This window comes from Giraffa tippelskirchi, chromosome Y, assembly GCF_054371585.1.
Source record: "Giraffa tippelskirchi isolate mGirTip1 chromosome Y, T2T-mGirTip1v1.2.pri, whole genome shotgun sequence".
Classification (NCBI taxonomy): Eukaryota; Metazoa; Chordata; class Mammalia; order Artiodactyla; family Giraffidae; genus Giraffa; species Giraffa tippelskirchi.
In genome coordinates, this window is record NC_137290.1 from 22,170,102 (window position 1) to 22,188,824 (window position 18,723).

General features: G+C 43.9%; 1 pseudogene; it reads right to left on the reverse strand.

Annotated features, from left to right (window-relative positions):
• LOC145537735 (MYND-type zinc finger-containing chromatin reader ZMYND8-like) overlaps positions 1 to 18,723 on the reverse strand; it is a 32,729-nt pseudogene that overhangs the window by 2,158 nt on the left and 11,848 nt on the right.

Consider the following 18,723-nt stretch of genomic DNA (forward strand, 5'->3'; position numbering starts at 1 on the left):
AGAGAGCTAGAGTCTGGAAGAGAGCTCAAGTCCGTACAAACCCACCAGCTCTCTATCCTGCTGTCCAACAGGCTACTGATCTTAGAATTGGAGAGCTTCTGAGTCAGTGTTGCCATTTTCCAACTTGAGGCAGTCATAGAAGACTAAGGCTTTTACAAATGTATATTAAACCATGAACTAAGATCACTGGACGCTGAACGAGATTGCAGGTGGAAATAAGGCATACCATGATGTAAAAGCCATAAATTCCCAGAAGTTTGAAAGCAAATTTCCTTCAGAACCACTCTGCCAAGAGCTTAGTTCATCCAGGGAAACTGTAGGCACTGGCTCCACCACACTTAGGTGGCAAGGCTCCATCAAAGGAACCTAGATTATTTAGGCTAAGTATAATCATGAATCTACTGCCAAGGCTGATGAGAGATCAGGAAAGAGAGTGTGATGGAGGTGCATGGAGTGACAAGGGTTGAGGAAGGAGCCACAGGTGATATTTTACTGGACCATACCTCAGCCATGATGGTAGGACTCAGACACATACTTATTTGAAATGGAAGAGCCCAAAATGTGCGCCATGAAGTGTCTCAAGAAAACAACCCTTATGGTAAAGAATTTGGCAGGGAAATGGTTGAAGATATGAGAGTGGTGAGTGGGGAGAAAAAACACCCAGGGAAAAGTAAGGCTATACAGAGATGGAAATGTAATCACAGTGCACTAGTTGACTCTGAGACCAACAGCACGACCATAATGATGGACACACAGATCGTCATCTGGCAACATTTATGACTCAGCCAACAGCCGGAACTGAGGTGGACCATCTGCAGTTATAGAATAGAATGCACAAGATCTCTCCACCTTGGTGATGGGAACTCAGAGCAGGAAAATGGAAAAGTCTGAAAATGAAAGTGAAGGAGAGGTGAGGGAATAAATGTGCACCAAGAGAGGGGTCCAGAGACAGTTTCCTCCAGCTGGGAGAACAAGGACTAAGGAATAAGTGTTGTACTGGAGCAAGGAAGCCTATAGAGCACGTCAAACAGTGACAGAGTGGTCTTGGAGAGAGGGGAGAAGAGAGGTGATAAGTGACCCCAATTCTCATCTTCAAAAGTCACAAGTCAACACACAACATCTAGATAAAGTCAAGAAACAGAAATATGAGGAAATAAGTTATCTATAAATAAGTACAGGATGCAAAAAATAGCCATGAAGACTGGGGCAAGGAATTGTTTTTCCCTGTGTGATTTTACTTTCTCTGACTACACACATCCCGTTGTATCAGGAATGGTACAGAGGATTCATCCCACGACCCACCATGGACAACAGATTGCATGGAAACTTAATCTCATGGCCAGCCCTCCATATCCACATCCACAGATTCAACCAGCTACAGATTGTGTAGAAATTCATTCATTACAGGAACATAATTCCGCTCAGATTTGGACTGCATAATCCAAACCCATGTTGTTCAAGGGTCAACTCGATATGCATGCATCACTTTAAAATCTTAAGATGAAGAGACAAGTGAACAGGAGGGTGATATGGACACCCAAAGGAAGTTCCTAACTCCTGTTTAACCTTTCTTTCTCTCAACTAGACCCTCATCTTAACCAGCCTGGTTCCAGAGGTTGATAAAGAGCACAGGAATCTCCATGTTTGTAATGTTCAGCTTTCCTCCAGCTTCCACCTACACTGTCAGCAAGCAGTGAGCACATACAGAAGTCGTGAGGCATATGAGGAATGAGAAAATGAGCTGGTCTGTCTGCTTTGACACAAGCCTTCAGCCAGAAGGCTGTGGAGTGCAAACAGGGGGAAATGAACAGGCTTGAGCTCACAGTCCTGATCAGGCATCCAGGAACCTCCAGCTCAGCTCACACTCTAGAATAATCCTGAAACACTCCCTAATAAATGCTGACAATTGAGGCTCCTTCCCTCTGTCCCCTCTAGTCATCAGGCTCACTGAGATGTTCTTCTCCTACTCCAGCCTCTGCACCAACTCACCAGCATCTCTAGACCCTTACCTCTTCTCTCCACCCTCCCTTTTCATCCCCTCACACACTAGGGTGCTTCAGGTCGGGTGGTCAACCAATGATGGTCCACAGGCAAAATCCAGCCCAATGCCTGCTTTCCCAAGTGCAAGTTCACTGCAGCACAGGAACGTCTCTTTATGTGCCATCTCTGGCTGCTTTCATCTGACAACAGCAGTTCTGATAAAAACTGGTGGTCCACCAACCCCTAGGCCAGGAAACACCTCATTCACCTCACAACTGCCAGATGCTGTATCTCCCAACCACGTTTGTACATGCAAGCCTCCTTGTCACACCAGATTCTGTACCCCACAGCATCACCAATCCTCCTCTTCCCATGTGGATGACACCACTGTGCTGCTCCAAATCCCCAACAGGGCTCCCTGCCTGCAGCAGAGTTTTCCCAACTTGAACCCTTCCACCGACCAACCACCTCCACGGCTTTGACACATCCAAAGTCCCCCTACTATGGCTCAGCTAATGTTTCTAAACTCACTTTCCACTTAAGTCAAACAAAAACTCTTTTATCAACACCAAAAGCAGGAAGTCAGAATACCTGCCCTACACAGACGGCAACTGTACAAATCAACATAATGAAAACCCAACTGTAGCAGAAAACTCGAGGTGGGTGCTGTGCTGCTGTTGAAGTCTCAAGTCTCCTCTGCCATTGTTAAAAAGAGAAGCTAGAAGAAGGGATGAGGAAGACACCTCAGCTCCAAACTCAACGTGTCCTCCAGATGCAGTCACAAGACCCGAGTGAGAGTGAGAAGGGAATTGACAGGCGGTTCAGTCATACTTCCGTGCCTATTCATCTTCATATTCCCCCTAAAATCAGCTCATGCCACTCTCTCATCATGTCTCCTGGATCTAAACCCCGCTTCCAGTGCCACTGGGAAACCTCCAGCCACTCTAACAAGATACATCATTTCTTGCTCTAAGTACTCAATATGCAGAAACTAACTAACAAACAAAAGTTTGGTTTTCAGCTGAAGACAATAATCTGGGAGAGAGAAAGACCCTGGAGCTGAAGGACGCTGAAAGAAGCAGAACTGTTCTCACTGAGGATGAACCATTTTAGAATGCCCTAAAACTTACTTGAGAGGTTGCAGGGGAAAGCCTAAAGAACACAGCTCAAACTCCACAGAAGAGAACTAGAAAAGTTAGTGCCAGATAATCTACCCAAAACAGCCTGCCAGGTTATTCCTCGATAAGTAATATTTCTACAGAAAGATCACTTCCGTAGAAATGCTTTTCTCCCCTGAAGGCCTCCACGGAATGTGGATGCTGGGACCTCAGGGACAAGTTCACACAGTTTAATTTACTATGGTCATTTCTGAGGGCAGAAGAACTGTCCAAACCAAATGTATCTTCTGCCCCACCTCAGTTCAGCAATAGAAACTCTCTCTGTCTTTGATTCAGAACTGAAAAAAACAAAACAAAACACAGCAAAAAAAAAAAAAAAAAACTAACACAAATAAGGTAAATTCTCAACTTGGAGAAATGCCTCAAAGCTGCTTGCTAAGCCATCCTTCACCTCTACTGACCAGCCCAGGGTTCCCTCAAAGATCCCCAAGGAACCACAGTTTGCAAACCACTTCCCTGAACCCTTCAGACTCCCCCGGAGGAGATGGCTCCCCTGCCCCTGCGGAACATGAGAGTACATACAACCATCAGGGGGCCATGTACCAGAGTCTAGCTTGGAGCATAAGAGAAAGGAGAGGGTATTTCCTTGGACCCAGAGAGGTCAAGGATCTAGAAATTCAGAAAAAGACAGATGGAGCCAAGGCACTGTTTTAAACAGGGCCTCCCCAGTGCCCCGCCCCAGGGAAGCCCGGGGATCCATAGGGGTGCTCATCATGGCCCCGACAACACCTTAACACCCTCTGCCTGGCATGCTCAGGGAGGGAAGGCCAGGCAAGTCAGTGGGCCTAAGCCCTGTGCCCTTGCTCCATCTCCCTGGACACAGAACTAGGGAGGCCCCTTACTCAATGCTAGAGCCTCAGCTTCAAGAACACTGTTTGTCAACTCCCCCCTCTCAGACCTATTCTACTCTCTGGATTTCTATCCTATCCCCAAAGGATGTACAGCCATCCCCTAGTACCCAAGGTGGAATGGTTCCAGGACCCCCCAAGGATACTAAAATCCAAGGACATGCAAGTTCCTTATATAAAATGGCGTAGAAGGATGAATACAACTGTGCCTTTGTATCCAACGGTTCCACATTCATGTATTCAACCAAACAGAGATGGAATTTTGGTTGTTTGCATGTACACATGAGAAATCCATGGATAGACAAGGCTACCTATATACTAAATCATATTATATCAATTCACTTTTATTCCACAATAACCTCTTCCTAGGCAATGATATCAATAAAGTCAAAGAGGTTTGACTTCTGGGATGAATTTATGTTTTTCCCTGATACACACGAATTAAAATCATAATGACTACAAATGTAAAAAATGACCAATGTGTCCTCTAAAATAACATCTGCATGCAATCAATATGGCACCCCCTGGGAAAATCAGAAATTTGATGTCTGTGTCCAATATGGCAATCACCAGCCACCCATGGCTATTGTATCTACATTCATTATCATTAAATTAACCTGAAATCCAGGTTTTGGTCACACTAGCCCCAGTTCAATTGTTCATTGTTCAAGTGCCATATGAGGCTGTTCGCAGGTTTTCACAATGGGCAGAGTAGAAACATTGTAGAACATGTATGTAGAACATTCCCATCATCACAGAAGGTTCTACTAGACAACACTTGCCCTCTACATGCAGCCTGAAGACAGACAACTTCCCACATCACGGGAATCACCATGGTATTGGGAGGGGGCTGCTCTGAGATTCTCTTTGGCCCTAGGTGTGTGTGATGGATACTCACCGAGCCACTGTCCTTGCATTTCTCAGCTGGCGTCCCCTTCGCTTTCAAGGCGCTGGTTTACAGGGGGGCTGCCTGAGTTTCGGAGGAAGCGCCCTGGGATAACTTATTTAGTGTTTCCGTGTTCACCTCGGGGTCTACTTCCTGCTCAGGGGTGGTAGTTGAGTGCAGAGGGGGACAGAAGTCACATATACGCCGAGCATAGTAGTTCCCAGGACTGCGGGGAACCCTGCTCTGTGCAAACCACCATGTGTTAAGACATGCCAACCAGCTCCACCCAGGTTACAGTGTGGTCCCTGAATAGCTGGATCGAAGCCTTCCCAGACACAGGAATTCCAGACTGTGTTGGAAGATATGTTCATTTTTAAGAGTGAGAGAGAAGAGTGAAATGGTTGACTGAAAGCTCAACGTTCAGAAAATTAAGATCACGGCAACTGGTCCCATCACTTCATAGGAAATGGATGGGGAAACAGTGTCAGACTTTTTTTTTTTGTGGAGCTCCAAAATTACTGAAGATGGTGATTGCAGCCATGAAATTAAAAGACACTTATTCCTTGGAAGGAAATTTAGGACCAACCTAGATAGCATATTAAAAAGCAGAGACATTACTTTGCCAACCAAAGTCCATCTAGTCAAGGCTATGGTTTTTCCAGTAGTCACGAATGAATGGGAGAGTTGGACTGTGAAGAAACCTGAGCCCCGAAGAATTGATGCTTTAGAACTGTAGTGCTGGAGAAGACTCTTGAGAGTCCCTTGGACTGCAAGGAGATCCAACCAGTCCATCCTAAAAATCAGCCCTGGGTGTTCAATGAAATTATTGATGTTGTAGCTGAAACTCCAATTCTTTGGCCACCTGATACTAACGGTTGACTCACCAGAAAAGACCCTAACGCTGGAATAACTGGGAGCAGGAGGAGAAGGGGACAACAGGAGATGAGGTGGCTGGATGGCATCACCACCATCCAGCAGAGTTTGGGTAAACTCTGGGAGTTGCTGAACGACAGGGAGGCCTGGTGTGGTGCCGTTCTAGGGGTCGCAAAGAGTGGGACATGACAGATTGACTGAACTGAAAGTCTCTCATTCGTGTCTGACTCTCTGCGATCCCATGAATTGCAGCACGCCAGGCCTCCCTGTCCATCACCAACTCCCGGAGTCCACCCAAACCCATGTTTATCGAGTAGGTGATGCCATACAACCATCTCATCCTCTGTCGTCCCCTTCTCCTCCCACCCGCAATCCTACCCAGCATTAGAGTCTTTTCCAATGAGTCAACACTTCACATGAGGTGGCCAAAGTATTGGAGTTTCAGCTTCAACATCAGAACTTCCAATGAACACCCAGGATTGATCTCTTTTAGGATGGATTGATTGGATCTCCTTGCAGTCCAAGGGACTCTCAAGAGTCTTCTCCAACACCACAGTTCAAAAGCATCAATTCTGTGGCACTCAGCTTTCTTCACCGTCCAACTCTCACATCCATACATGACCACTGGAAAAACCATAGCCTTGATTAGACGGACTTTTGTTGGCAAAGTAATGTCTCTGCTTTTAAATGTGCTATCTAGGCTGACCATAACCTTCCTTCCAAAGAGTAAGTGTCTTTTAATTTCATGGCGGCAGTCACCATCAGTTTTATTAAATCATTCTGGAGATATAAGCATGTTCGTGAAGCAAATAGTACGACTGTTCCAATTTCATAATTTCCTATTTTAGATGAGTGTGCACCCCCATGCACTTGCTATCACCCTGTTACAGCATAGTTGAAAGGTTTTCACAGACCACATGGACCACAAATCCTAAAACGTTTATTCTCTAGACCTTCTTAAAAAAAGCTTATGAACCCCTGCCTAAGCTTCTCAAACTTGAGTCATTTATCTACCACCCTTAAAAATTTAGCAATCCACTGACACATTTCCTTGTCACATTATTTATGTTATTTGTGTTTAAATATATTCTTTGAAGTGGAGACTTCTTCTAAACACAGAAATCTAGTATTGGCCATAAATGAGCACTAAGTATAAAATATTACTAATACATATTATTAATCAAGTCTTACTAGGTGGTGTCTCCAGCTAGAGTTTCTTGGCCTGGGATCTGCTTGCTGTGTTTTGGAAAGAGATTTAAAAGGCAGATTAGTTCCAAAGCCGTACTTTCTCTTTCACATAAACACTAGTGATTGTTATAGCCTTGAGTCCAAGATGGGCTCCATGGTGGGGGCTGTCTAGTATATTGTACATTGTGCATTGCAGAATGGGGTAGAAGATGTGTTTGATTTGTGTGTGTGTGTGTGTGTGTGTGTGTGTGTCTGCTTAGTCACTCACATTTCCGACGCTTTGCAACCCCATGAAATGTAGCCTGCCAGACTCCTCTGTCTGCGGCCTTCTCCAGGCAAGAATCCTGGAGTGTGTTGCCATTTCGTTCTTCAAGGGATGTTCTCGACCCAGGGATCAAATCCAGGTCTCCTGCATTGCAGGCAGTTTCTTTACCACCTTAGCTACCAGGGATGACCACATTGCTTGGGGCAGAGACAAATATTGCCCCAAGCAGGGAACCACAGCAAACCACATGAAGCTAAAGTCATCTGGGCTGTCATTACAAGCTCCATTCACACAAGTGAATGCATCCAAGTAAACTGGAGGGTGGAGACAATGGTGCCTGGAGACTTGGCTATGTGTCTGCCTGCTACTCTCGTGTATGTAGGAGTCATTTGTGGTGAGTGAGCGTGGCAAGTGCCCTGTGATCCAGGAGGAGCCAAGGACCCGTCCACCACAGTCGGGTCCAGGGGACACTCTTGGTCCCACCTGACTGGGTGCAAGACTTCATGTGCTTGGGCCAGTGGGCCTTCTGGCAGGGATAGTCAGAGTAGCTGGTATTCCACAGCAGTAGAAAACATCCTCCTTCTTGCAGTTGGTACAACACAGCTTCCTCTTGGTCTCGGCCACTGCCTGCTGCTTCTCCAGCTCCAGTTGCTTCTTCACCTCAGCAATGAGCTGGTCCTGCTCCTGTTCTAGGCTTTGCCGCATCTCTGCCTTTTTCAACTCTGCCAGAGGAGGGGAGGGGAGAGGATACTGACTTCATTGCCCATACCAAGCCATGGGTTCATTCACACCAGGTCAGAAGGTGAATCCTAACAGGTGTGAAACCTTGGGTCGGGGATGCCCTGGTCATATGAGCCCGTGCAGAGAATCACCCAGCTTCCCTGAGGTCCAATGTCTTCATCTGTAAAATGGGCATCCACCACGCTGACCACGAATGTAAGCATGATCATGAACGTCAGGTCCTGAGGATACTGAAAATGGGGCCCTGCGGTGATTCTGTAGGAAGTACTCACATAAAACCTCTGAAAAATGTCCACTGAATTCACTTTGAAATTTATCATTTGTATAAGCTTTTTTCTCTATCAAATACAGAGTACCTATGATCTGTAGGCACTGTTGTAAACACTTTATAAATGTGAACTCTTTTTATCCTTACTCCAACCTTAAGGAGGTGTATACTCCTATAATACTCATTTCACAGATGAGAAAACTGAGGCACAGAGCTAAGATGAGCAGAGCTGGGGCTACAACTTGGATATATTTCTTTTCTGATGTGTTTAGTGGCAGCAGATCTAATCTTCCAGACAGGGCATCAGGACTGATCATTGGACTGACAGGACAATGATCAAACTGCTCAGGCTACTGAGATTTCTCTCAGTTTTACAACAGGTCAGAGCTCACAAGCAGGAAAAGCTACCACAGTTGTTGTCATGAATTTGTTGCTGATGTTGGTATTTGGAAGAGAGGAAAACGGGTTTCTGCCAGCTCCTGCTTCATACCTGGTTTCTCCAGGTTAGACTCCCTAAGATGTTGTGTTCTCCCTATGATTGGTAAGGCGGCCTGGACTACTTTTGACTGAGTGCACATTTGGGCCTAACTCTAGACATGCCAAGAAGTTCCTATCCAAACCTTTGTCAGTGGAGGCCAGGTCAGCAGCACTTACCCAAGTTGTATTTCATGTCCAAGAGCTCCTTTTGGTGCAGCCACTGGATATCCCCCCCCATGCAGTTATATATTTATTCCTCATTCAAATTCTCCATTATTATATTTTTTTAATTTTTTAAAATATAAATTTATTTATTTTATTTGGAGGCTAATAACTTCCCAATATTGTAGTGTTTTTGACATACATAGAAATGAATCTGCCACGGGTATACATGTATTCCTCATCCTGAACCCACCCCACACCTCACCTCCCATCCCATCCCTCTGGGTCATCCCAGTGCACCATCCCCGAACACCCTCTCTCATGCATCAAAAATGGACTGGTGATTCATTTTGCATGCAATGATATACATGTTTCAATTCCATTCTCCCAAATCATCCCACACTTTCCCTCTCCCAAAGACTCTAAAATACTGTTCTATACCTTTGTGTCTCTTTCCCTGTCTGTCTCGCATTTATGGGTTATCATTACCATCTTTCTGAATCATATATATATATATGTATATATGCATTAGTATGCTGTATTTGTGTTTTTATTTCTGGCTTACTTTACTCTGTATAATAGGCTCCAGTTTCATCCACCTCATTAGACCTGATTTAAATGTTTTTGTTGTTGTTGTTGTTTTTTTATAAATTTATTTATTTTAGTTGGGGGCTAATTACTTTACAATATTGTAATAGTTTTTGCCATACATTGACATGAATCAGCCATGGGTTTACATGTGTTCCCCTTCCTGGACCCCCCACCCACCTCCCTCCCCATCCCATCCCTCTGGGTCATCCCATTGCCCCGGCCCTGAGCCCTTGTTTCATGCATCGAATATGGAATGGTGTTCTGTTTCACATATGATAATACACATGTTTCAATGCTATTCTCCCAGAACGTCCCACCCTCACCTTCTCCCTCAGAGTCCATAAAATTGTTCTATGCATCTGTGTCTCTTATTCTGTCTCGCATATAGGGTTATCGTTACCATCTTTCAAATTCCATATATATTCATTAGTATACTGTATTGTTGTTTTTCTTTCTGGTTTACTTCACTCTGTATAATGGGCTCCAGTTTCATCCATCTCAGTAGAACCAATTCAAATGTATTTTTTTAATGGCCGAGTAATATTCCATTGTGTATATGTACCACAGCTTCCTTATCCATTCGTCTGCTGATGGACATCTAGGTAGCTTCCATGTCCTGGCTATTGTAAACAGTGCTGCGATGAACATTGGGGTACACGCGTCTCTTTCAATTCTGGTTTCCTCGGTATATATGCCCAGCAGTGGGATTGCTGGGTCATATGGCAGTTCTATTCCCAGTTTTTTAAGGAATCTCCACACTGTTCTCTATAGTGGCTGTACTAGTTTGCTTTCCCACCAACAGTGTAAGAGGGTTCCCTTTTCTCCACACCCTCTCCAGCATTTATTGCTTGTAGACTTTTGGATAGCAGCCATTCTGACTGGTGTGAAATGATACCTCATTGTGGTTTTGATTTGCAATTCTCTAATAGTGAGTAATGTTGAGCATCTTTTCATGTGTTTGTTAGCCATCTGTATGTCTTCTTTGGAGAAATGTCTGTTTAGTTCTTTGGCCCATTTTTTGATTGGGTCGTTTACTTTTCTGGAATTCAGCTGCAGAAGTTGCTTGTATATTTTTGAGATTGATTGTTTGTCTGTTGCTTCGTTTGCTATTATTTTCTCCCATTCTGAAGGCTGTCTTTTCACCTTGCTTATAGTTTCCTTTGTTGTGCAAAAGCTTTTCATTTTAATTAGGTCCCATTTGCTTATTTTTGCTTTTATTTCCAATATTCTGGGAGGTGGTTCATGGAGGATCCTGCTGTGATTTATGTCGGAGAGTGTTTTGCCTATGTTTTCCTCTAGGAGTTTTATAGTTTCTGGTCTTACGTTTAGATCTTTAATCCATTTTGAGTTTATTTTTGTGTACGGTGTTAGGAAGTGTTCTAGTTTCATTCTTTTACAAGTGGTTGACCAGTTTTCCCAGCACCACTTGTTAAAGAGATTGTCTTTTCTCCATTGTATATTCTTGCCTCCTTTGTCGAAGATAAGGTGTCCATATGTGCGTGGGTTTATCTCTGGGCTTTCTATTTTGTTCCATTGATCTATATTTCTATCTTTGTGCCAGTACCATACTGTCTTGATGACTGTGGCTTTGTAGTACAGCCTGAAGTCAGGCAGGTTGATTCCTCCAGTTCCATTAAGCAAACATTATCCTCAATGGTGAAAAATTGAAAGCATTTCCCCTAACGTCAGGAACAAGACAAGGATGCCCACTTTCACCACTACTATTCAACATAGTTTTGGAAGTTTTGGCCGCAGCAATCAGAGCAGAAAAAGAAATAAAAGGAATACAGATAGGAAAAGAAGAAGTAACACTCTCACTGTTTGCAGATGACATGATCCTCTACACAGAAAACCCTAAAGACTCTACTAGAAAATTACTAGAGTTAATCAATGAATATAGTAAAGTTGCAGGATACAAAATTAACACACAGAAATCCTTTGCATTCCTATACTCCAATAATGAGAAAACAGAAAGAGAAATTAAGGAAACAATACCATTCACCATTGCAACAAAAAGAATAAAATACTTAGGAATATATCTACCTAAAGAACCAAAGACTTATATATAGAAAACTATAAAACAGTGATGAAAGAAATCAAAGAGGACACAAACAGATGGAGAAATATACCGTGGTCATGGATTGGAAGAATTAATATAGTGAAAATGAGTATACTACCCAAAGCAATCTATAGATTCAATGCAATCCCAACCAAGCTACCAATGGTATTGTTCACAGAACTAGAACAAATCATCTCACAATTTGTATGGAAATATAAGAAACCTCGAATAGCCAAAGCAATCTTGAGGTAAATGTATTCTTTTTAATGGCTGAGTAATATTCCATTGTGTATATGTACCACAGCTTTCCTATCCATTTGTCTACTCATTGACATCTAGATTGCTTCCATATCCTGGCTATTATGAACAGGGCTGCAATGAACACTGGGGTATACGTGTCTCTTTCAATTCTGGTTTCCCCTTTGTATCTCAATCCTCAGCCTGTGGATCTGTATGGAGACAGAAAGACTTATAAAGTGCATCTGGGCGTTTGCTGTCAATAGGGCTTGGAAGCTCCAGCTATCACGATAGGGTTAATGTCATGTGTTGAGTCAAAGAGAGGGAAGCCTGGTCTCTGCTCGCCTCCCCCAGATGGTTGTCAGTTGGTTAATTCAAATTCATGAGAAATTCTGCTTAAACAAACAAACAAACAAATAAAAAACAAATACCAGTGGTCCATCTTTTCTAAGAGATGCTCCAGTAAAAGCCATTTAAAGTCAAAAAGACCAGATTTTCAAAATAAATAGTACAGTGAGTGACCTACTTATGAACAGATTCCATTCCTAGAGCATGTTCCTAAGTCCAGTTTCTTTGTAGAAGTCCAACAAAGTTAGCCTAAGCAACCAACTAACACAATCAGCTAGATAGTACAATACCAGGTACATCACTGCTGCTTTTATGCTTTCTTATGGACATCCTGGGCTTGAAATAAAGATACTGTAATACTGCACTCTGTACAGTAAAGCACACAAAGCACAACGACTTGTAGAGGATGTGTGCGGGTGACAATGTACGCCAGGGAGGTGAACTAACTTACAGGATTAAACATGCAAACATTCACGTCTTTCAAAATTCCCAACTTGAAGGTTCACACATAAGAGACTTCAGTTCCATTCAGCCCCTCAGTCATGTCCAGCGCTCTGTGACTCCGTGAACTGCAGCACGCCAGTCCTCCCTGTCCATCACCAACTCCCGAAGTCCACCCAAACCCATGTTCTTTGAATCGGTGATGCCATCCAACCATCTCATCCTCTGCCGTCCACTTCTCCTCCTGCCTTCAATCCTTCCCAGCACCAGGGTCTTTGCAAATGAGTCAGCTCTTTGCATCCAGTGGCCAAAGTATTGGACTTTCAGCTTCAGCATCAGTCCTTCCAATGTACACCCAGGACTGATCTCTTTAGCATGGGCTGGTCGGATCTCCTGCAGTCCAAGGGCCTCTTAAGTGTCTTCTCCAACACTACAGCTCAAAAGCTTAAATTCTTCTGTTCTCAGCCCTCTTGTTATCGCAATTCTCACATCCACACACGCCCACTGAAGAAACCATAACCTTAACTAGACTGACCTCTGTTGACAAAGTGATGTCTCTGTTTTTTAATATGCTGTCGAGCTTGGTCATAACTTTCCTTTCAAGGTGCTGGGAAAGCTGGTCAATCACTTGTAAAAGAATGAAACTAGAACACTTCCTAACACCATACACAAAAATAAATTCAAAAAGGAGTAAGCATCTTTTAATTTCATGTCTGCAAACAGCATCTGCAGTGATTTTGGAGCCCAGAAAATTTAAGTCAGCCACTGTTTCCACTCTTTCCCCATCCATTTGCCAAGAAGTGATGCGAGCAGATGGCATGATCTTAGTTTTCTGAATGTTGAGCTTTAAGCCAACTTACAGAAAAATACATATGCATACGTGAATTAGAAAAAGACCCTATGGTTAACAATATCTCTGAGAAAGGGTGGAGAATGAAATATGCATTCAATCAAGACTGTAGATTTTTGTGTGTCTAGGCATCCATTTCACTTCGTTCTAAGAAGACATGTATGCACTGTTTGTAAAATGAGAAAAGAAAAAAGAAAAGTAAAACAGCAAGCTGCAAATTAATTTTTAAAAATAATGCCAAATGGAACGTGTCAGACCTCTAGGATACGGTGGCCAGGCAACCAAGGGGAACTAAACAAATAAAACAAGGACTATTTTTCTCCTGTCCATGTGGCAAAAAAAGAGCTGGTGCCATGGAGTGCAGAGTAGGGAGGCTCGGTACATTTCACAGCCTGTCTGTTCTGATATCTCGTCCTCTTGGAAGACTGAGGCTGCTGCTGCTAGCTTTGCTGCTGCTTCTGCTGGTGCTGCATCTTCTGCATGTGCCTCTTTTGGGAGGACGTTTGAAACTTACTTGATGAGTTCCACACAACCTGCTGCATGGCCAGGGCAGTCTCCTTTGGTAAAACTGGCCTCTGCTTTTTCACTGGGTTTCTCATGCTGCTGCTGCTGCTGCTGGTGGTGGTGGTTGCTGGGCCGTGACTGTGCAGACGGTGCCATTGGTGGGCGTGACCCCAGCCGTGGAAGTTTGGGAGGATGAGTGGGTGAGGACCAGCATTTCGGGGGGAGACTGGCTGCCCACTGTTGTGGATGATGGAGCTTCACCTCTGGCGGAAGCCAACACATGAAAAAACAAAACAGAAAGTAGACGGGACTCAGGCTGACCTGCAGGGTCTCCAGGTCAGTGAGTTCTAGGTGACCATCCCAGGCTGTCATGCCAAGGGCCTCCCCATGAATGGGCATATTCTTTCTTTATATGCTTAGGCCACTTCTTCAGCATGTGCAACTTCAAATATCAGACTCCTTGGGTTACTCAAATGTGGGCTTGCTCACATTTGAGAAACTTGTCAAGGCCTCTGAGGGGCTGAGGCCAACATGACACAGCCCTTGGCCTGGAGTTGCCCACCTGTTAGTCGATGACCCACTGGCTGAACAGAATCGCTGCAAGTACCTTGTTTCACAGTTAGAGTTCAGTAAGCACTTTGAGAAAGACTTAGCCAAAGTCCCTCTGGTCATTAACAGGAATCCTTTACTTGGACAGGAAACCTACAGAGCATGTACCCCAAGGAACCAGACAGCCTCCCAGTGGCCAAAGCACTGAATACCAATGAACCACCCAGAATTAAGAGTGTTCCCTTTCATCTCTTCTAATTCCTTCCCGAAGAGTCTCAGTGTGGTCCTGGCAGTCTTGACACCTATCACTCAAGGGAACTCCACACCAAGGACAGAACCATCCCCAGCACAATGGTATTTATGGAGACTTTAGAAGCCTTGCTTTCGTTTTGACTGTAGTTCTCCATTTTGCATCTTTTATGCACAGCACAAAATACTGTATTCCCTACTGTGTGCTAGTTAAGTTTAAGTTCCAAATTGATTTCATTTTTTTTTAAACAGCTGCTGCTTCAGATAAAAAAAATATACTAGGGCAATAAGTGAACAAGGAGGTTTTGGGAATGACAAAAATAATGACTACGAGTGGCTGAGTTTGAAAAATGCTGCCTTTTGGAGTGCATCTACTGGGAGAAAATGAGCTATGAGAGTGGAGGGCAGGATTTCAACAGATAGCAGGGAAAATTTGGAAGAGAATAGTTTTAGCCAAAACATGCCCAGGAATAGGCAGAATTTTGGAGGGTGAGGTCAGGCAGTGAGAAGGGCTGGCCCGGGGGTGACCACAGGAGTGTTCATCTGTAAGCGAAGGGGTCCGTTACGACTGCAGGGGCCCCAGGCACTGGACAGATGAACATCCATCCCCAGAGAGGATTCCCTCGGGTTCACACAAAAAAACACGGATGCAAGTCAGCATCCTTGGTCTCAGACGATGTGCCTGGACATAAAACTAGGTTTAATAAGGACTGAAAGTGAGTTTGCTCCGTCGTGTCCAACTCTTTTGCAACCTCATGGACTGTAGCCCTCCAGGCTCCTCTGTCCATGGGATTTCCCAGGCAAGAATACTGGAGTGGGTTGTTATTTCTTTCCCCAGGGTATCTAACCAACCCAGGGAAAGAAACCTGGGCCTCCAGGATTGCATGCAGATTCTTTATTATCTGAGTCACCAAGCAAGCCCTTAATGACAACACCTTTTTTGGGGGGCTCAGCATGCTTCCACTGCATGACTCCATGCCTGTCATTTTTAGATTTCTGTCACCCAGAAAAGACGTGAGTTCTTGATTATTCTAGGGGAAATTTTCAGTTAACTGTTGTTCTAGGAAAACCAAGGAGTGTGAAAGGAGAAGAGTGCTGACAGGCTGACTTTTCCACCCGAGGGGGGAGGGGGTCTTGGTGGTTCCACAACTGACTGGCCCTCTTGCTCCTCCGGGGAAGAATTCAGCCCAAGTCCTGGGCCAGAACACAGGGTGGGACTGAGAGAAGATCTCTACCTAGAGTGAGGTTGCTCCCACCCGTTCCCAGGACAACCTTTCAGATATCGGTCACAGCCTCTGCCCCTTCCCCTTGCAGGGGCAGAAGTGGCTTTGAGCTTGCCCCTTTTAAAAGGCAGAGATCCCACAGGCAACGTTTCTAACTTGCAAAAGCAATATTAGTGCCTCTCTTTTCTGCCATGTGATTAAGAAATATACTGTCCTTGTGGATAAGCTAGTCTGATACCTTCTTGGGCAAAGGACAACCACAACAAAACCCCTTTCTCTCTCTCATCTTGCAAAAGCAAACAACTGGCTTTGTAGAGTGGTAACTTCTCTGAAAGAGTCCCATTCGGGCTCTTTTTCAAATTAAAATAACAAACAAACAAACAACAACAACAAAGCAGGAGTATGCAATCTGAAAACTTTCCAGGCTTGACACACTTTGGGGGAGTTTTCATTTAGTCACTAAAACGCTTTAATTTCTAAAGGATATGGAAGGTTTACTGGGACGGTGGGGAGGAAGAGGAAAGGCCATGGAAAATTCCATTTGTCCTAAAAATTTTGGAGTATATACTCACCTGCAGTCTCAAAAAGAAGTGACTTTCTTAAAAGTCAACACTCCAAAGGCGACCCCACCCAACTAGCCTACTTATATCAGACTTAGGTTACTGTCTTGTACATTAAAAAAGGACTTTTTCAGAGAAGGCTGGAAACGACTGATATGACACATGTAAGTGGAGTCAAGGTCCTGAAGCGAGCTCCATTAGCCTCTGCTCTGGCATCTCTAGCTAGAAAAGCCATCTTTCGATCTGAGGATTCAGTTTCTCTGTATAAGCTGCACTTCTAACTGAAGATCACTTGGAGGTCACCAAGCACTCTTCAAAGCACCAGTCACTTAATAAACACATAAGTGAAATCACACCTTTGAAAAGATGCTCAACTGAAGAGTCTGACATGAAGCCAATTCTTCAAGACCGAAATCATCCACAGGTGGCTCTGGATTTCAACTTCTGTGAAGTTCCTCTAACTGACCTATTGTTTCAGAATCATACTCTACATAAAATTCCCACCACGTTCAGAGGATCCTAGAGAAACTTCCTTCCGACACCAGTGAGAGGAACAGCTCAGCTTCATTTTATCACCTGGAGTGACTTGTATTTGGAGGGGGCATGAGCACTTTTAAAGCACTCATATGTTTTTTCCCTTTTCATTTCAACTGCAGGAAGCTCAGGGCCAAAAGGGAAGAGTGACTTTGCTAATTCTGAAGGCTGACATAGTTATTTCTGTATGTAAAATTTCCCTACATCTCTCACTATTTCATGTTCATTTTTCTCGGTGTCTTGATTTCCATTTTATCAGTATATCTGAAATCCTTTCTGGAAGCAGTGAAAAAATCCACAACTAAACAAACAGTCGACTTCAGAAAGAAAGGAATAGTTTAAATCTATCACTCATAGGAACACTGCCATCTGGGACCCAACAATTCCACAAACTTCATGGAAAAAATGCTACTCCTGTTGCTTTCTGCAGCATCAGAAGTGGTCCCTCAAACCGCAATCCACACAGAATTGGATGTTTCAGATGCCACTCATAATTTTAAGGGATGAGGTGGTGATCCATCCTTCCTGACCGACTCAACTGCTCTCTATCATCCTACCCTGCATCACTGAGAGATATTCTCTCCTCTTTCAATGAATTCCAGGAACTGAGGTTCAGGAACAGTTCACAATGATACAAACACAGAGGATAAAAGCTCAAAATCCATCCCCCCTCCTGCTTTAAGCAGTGAGACTAAGAAAACCCCAGGGCACACACAACTGAGAAGATGGGTCCTATCAGAAGCTGCCCGTTGTCTGTTTTGTCACTAAGTCGTGTCCAGCTCTTTTGTGATCCCATGGACTATATAGACCACCAGACTCCTCTGTCCATGTAATTCTCCAGGGAAGACTACTGGAGTAGGTTGTCATTGGCTTCTGGGGATCTTCCCAATCCAAGTATCAAATTTGCGTCTCCTGCATTGGCAAGCAGATTCTTTACCACTGAGCTACATAATTAAAACTGGCTATCCGTGTATGTAACTCACAAAGTACAAGAGGTTTTATGGCTACAATCTCCAACTTGTTCTTAGGCCATGTTTCTCCTGGGCTCTTAATTAATTCTTATCTTTCTTGGGCATATCAACAGCCACTTGCCAAGCCAGCGGAGAAATTCACTGACTGCTTCACCAATGGGCCAAATATCTTTTAAATCATTCCTATGTTCCACTGGTATGGATCTAACAGAAGCAGAAGATATTAAGAAGAGGTGGCAAGAATACACAGAAGAACTGTACAAAAAAGATCTTCACGACCCAGATAATCATGATGGTGTGATCACTCCCCTAGAGCCAGACATCCTAGAATGTGAAATCAAGTGGGCCTTAGAAAGCATCACTATGAACAAAGCTATTGGAGGTGATGGAATTTCAGTTGAGCTATTTCAAATCCTCAAAGGTGATGCTGTGAAAGCGCTGCACTCGATATGCCAGACAATTTGGAAAACTCAGCAGTGGCCACAGGACTGGAGGAGGTCAGTTTTCGTTTCAATCCCAAAGAAAGGCAATGGCAAATAATGCTCAAACTACCGTACAATTGCACTCATCTCACACGCTAGTAAAGTAATGCTCAAAATTCTCCAAGCCAGGCTTCAGCAATACGTGAACTGTGAACTTCCAGATGTTCAAGCTGGTTTTAGAAAAGGCAGAGGAACCAGAGATCAAATTGCCAATATCTGCTGGATCATCGAAAAAGCAAGAGAGTTCCAGAAAAACATC